Genomic DNA, 3,649 nt, shown 5'->3' on the forward strand with positions numbered 1-3,649 from the left:
AAAATGTATCATTAATTAAATGATAAAATATATCATGTTCATTAATTGGAAGAATTAACACTTCTAAGATGATTATTTTCCACAAGTTGATCTATCGACCAACGCTATCCTGGTAAAAATGGGGGGAAATACTTGGATACTACACACAAAAATATGTACAAATTTCCAATAAGCCCATGAAAAGATGATCGACTACATAGTCATTAGGAAAATGGATATTAAACCAATTTGAGTTAAAATGCCACACCAATCAAAATGGTTAAAATAAAAAAGGCTGACAATATCAAAAGTGGATAAGGTTGTGGAACAACTATAACTCTCATACATTGCTGTTGGGAGGTTAAAAATGTGCCATTTGGAAACCTTTCAACATTAGAATACCTAAATCTCACCTTCTAGGTATTTTTCAAAAGCATGAAAACATACTTACACAAAATATTCATAATAGACCCAAGATGGAGACAAAATATCCCTTAACAGGTGAATAGAAGAGCAAATTATAGTATATTGCTACATGGGTAAACTATTCGGTGATATAAATAATGAACTATAAACATTCTCAGTAACATGAATAAATCTTAAAACAGTAGGCTGAGTTATAGAGGTGAGAGAGAAAATAGTGTACACTGCTTTAAGATTCTCTTTATTTTAAGTTTTGAAACAGGCAAAACTAAGTTATGGTTATAATAATCAAATTATATTTGCGTTTGGAATTTACTAACTGGAAAAGGGCATGAGAAAATTTAGAGAGGTGTACAAATTCTCTATGTTTTATTTGGGGTGGTGGTTGCATACGTGTTAATTTGTTGAAACATGCAACTGTACATTGAAAATCTGTCAATTTATTATAAGTACATTGTGCTTTATTTTTTTTAAATTGGTTTTGGTATGACTAAGATACCATATAACTTTTTCTTTTATGATAAGTTGGATGCCACAATTACTAAGGAGCTAGGCACAATATTGCGATTCTCTGAACCAAGGAATATTGTTGACGAGTCTGGGGAATTACATTAAGGAAGTGCAAGACGGGCCTTTGTCAAAACTCTAAAAGTAGTTAAAGTTAACCTTCCTGTTACACTGTCCTCCTCTTACTTATTCCCCTCACATATTTTTCTTTCTGCTATCTATTGTTTTCTCTTTTATCTTCCCTTAGTCACACCAAAATCTATTCAAAGGAAAATATCTAATGAATTATTTTTCTTAATCTACGTACTCTCTCGGAAACATGGAGCCTTCACTCTCTCTCCTCATCTTGCAATGAAAATGAACTCCTGTTAAAGGAGACTTTTTGGCATTTCAAAACCTGTTGGTTTGGGATATATTTTGGGGTATACACGACTTTGTCTTCTCAGGTGGTTGATTATGAGTGAAAGTGTACCAGGGCATCTTTTCTTCCAAAGTGGATATCACAAAAACACCAAGGACTTTAGACATTATTGGCTGGTCAGACTAATAAGTGGTAAATTGTTGAAAGAAGCTTCATAGTCCTTAAGGAAAAAATCAGAACTTTGTCCTCACTCTTAATTAATTTTAGTCTAATCGCATAATACAATATCATAAACAAGTATATGCCTTTGGAAAAAAATAGATAAATTCTGGACTGTATATTATTTTTCTACAGATCCATTTATTGTCAGCAGAATAAAACTAGATTAATATTCTCTTTAGCATAACATATTCTATGTATGTTTTAAAAGCTGGGTAATAATCTTTGCACAAACAAATTGAGATATTGTATCCTGAGCTCCTCTCAATATTTCTGTTTTCCTCAACATCAGAACTCTGTATTTTGGGATGGACTTTTGCTTCCAAATAGGCCTGAATTCAATTGAAAAAAACAAACAAACAAACAAACAATAAAACCTTTACTTAAACATAATTATTAGTTTTATAATAGAATACGAATACTGGAAAATATCATAGACATGTTTCATTCAATCCATTCATTAAGAATGAGTGGCTCACCCTTTGGTCCCTGCAGCTGCAGCCATGACTATCCTCAGGCTTCAGAAGAGGCTGCCTCCAGAGTCCTCTGCTATGGCAAAAAGAAGGTCTGGTTAGACCCCAATGAGGCCAATGAAATCGCCAATTCCAACCCCCCTCATCACATTCGGAAGCTGATCAAAGACAGGCTGATCATCTAGAAGCCTGTCACTGTCCATTCCCATGCTTGATGTCAGAAAAAACACATTGGCCATAGGAAGGGTAGGCATATGGGCACAGGTAAGTGAAAGGGTACTGCCAACACTTGAATGCCTGAGAAGGTAACCTGGCTGAGAAGGATGAGAACTCTTCGCCGACTACTCAGAAGATACCATGAATCTAAGACGATTGACCTCCGCATGTATCACAGCCTGTACCTCCAAGTGAAGCGTAACATGTTCTAAAGCAAGAGGATTTACATAGAACACATGCAGAAGCTGAAAGCAGACAAGGCTCGCAAGATGCTTCTTGCTGACCAGGCTGAGGCTGGTAGGTCTAAGACCAAGGAAGCCTCAAGCGCCATGAAGAGAGGCTCCAGACCAAGAAGGAGGAAATCATCAAGACTCTGTCCAAGGAGGAAGAGACCAAGAATTATGGCTCCACCTCCCTTACCTAAGCATAGTGGCCTGCACTGAAACTCAGCTTTTCTAGCCATTCTCCAGTATATTCAACAAAATAGTCTTCATCTGCCAAAAGAAAAAAAAAAAAAAAAATTGGGGGCTTAATTAAAGTCTTTGCAGTAAAAGTATTTGAGGATCCTATTTTGGATAAAGACTGTTTGCTTTCTAATTTGGCTTGGGTATTTTTGGCAGTTTGCCAATTGTGCTCACCCTAGAAGTGGATCCCCTCGTGAAAAGAATAAGTGTAGCTATAGTGGCCTTGCTTCACTAATTGAAATTTAGGCTCAAGAGAACATTACCTTAGGTATTGCATTCAGGATTTAGCTCATTTACATTGAAAATTGATCTTGTAATTCTAAAAAAAAAGCATATTAACCAGGCAGACTATAACTAATGTTTTACTTTTGTTCAGGAGAGAAGAGAATGTACCTATGTAATGTATCCTTTAATTGTAACTATTAATAAACAGCTGGAAATAGTTTTATTTTTCTAAGTATATAGAAAAACTGCTTTTACTGAAAATGTTGTCTACTGAGTATTCGTGAAATATAATTTTGGTAATCATAAAATACCAGAGAGAATTCTAAATATACTATGCCAAAGGTGGTTATTTAAACTGGTTGACTTATAATTGAAAGTCCCAGGCCTTCCTTAATAGTTTTAGGCATCTAGATGTAAGAAAACTATTTTAAAGACTCTCAACAGAATCTCAAAATTGTTTCAGTATTTATGTATATGTAAATCAATTCCAAAAACAGTGTATATTAAAATTATAAGTAATCTTAGAGGGGTTAAAATTGATCTTAGTTTTTTTATATTTGTATTTTATTTTTTTATATTTCATTCATGTGAACATCAATCTATAGGCTGAAACATATAAATGTAAGACAAATAAAGAAAAACATATTTAAAAACTCAGACAAAAGTCTTTATTCAAGATCTTATTGCCAGATATGATTTTTCTGGTAGGACCTTAAATTATTTTGACCATCAGATAATGCACCAAACCACTGAAACAGCGTCCATCTAGAATAATCAACCAT

At 34.3% G+C, this 3,649-nt stretch overlaps 1 pseudogene; it reads left to right on the forward strand.

The window, feature by feature from the left end:
- Positions 1-1,992: 1,992 nt before the first annotated feature.
- LOC117012225 (60S ribosomal protein L19-like) lies at positions 1,993-2,602 on the forward strand (annotated as a pseudogene).
- The last annotated feature ends 1,047 nt before the right edge of the window (positions 2,603-3,649 follow it).

This window comes from Rhinolophus ferrumequinum, chromosome 20 (assembly GCF_004115265.2).
Source record: "Rhinolophus ferrumequinum isolate MPI-CBG mRhiFer1 chromosome 20, mRhiFer1_v1.p, whole genome shotgun sequence".
Classification (NCBI taxonomy): domain Eukaryota; kingdom Metazoa; phylum Chordata; class Mammalia; order Chiroptera; family Rhinolophidae; genus Rhinolophus; species Rhinolophus ferrumequinum.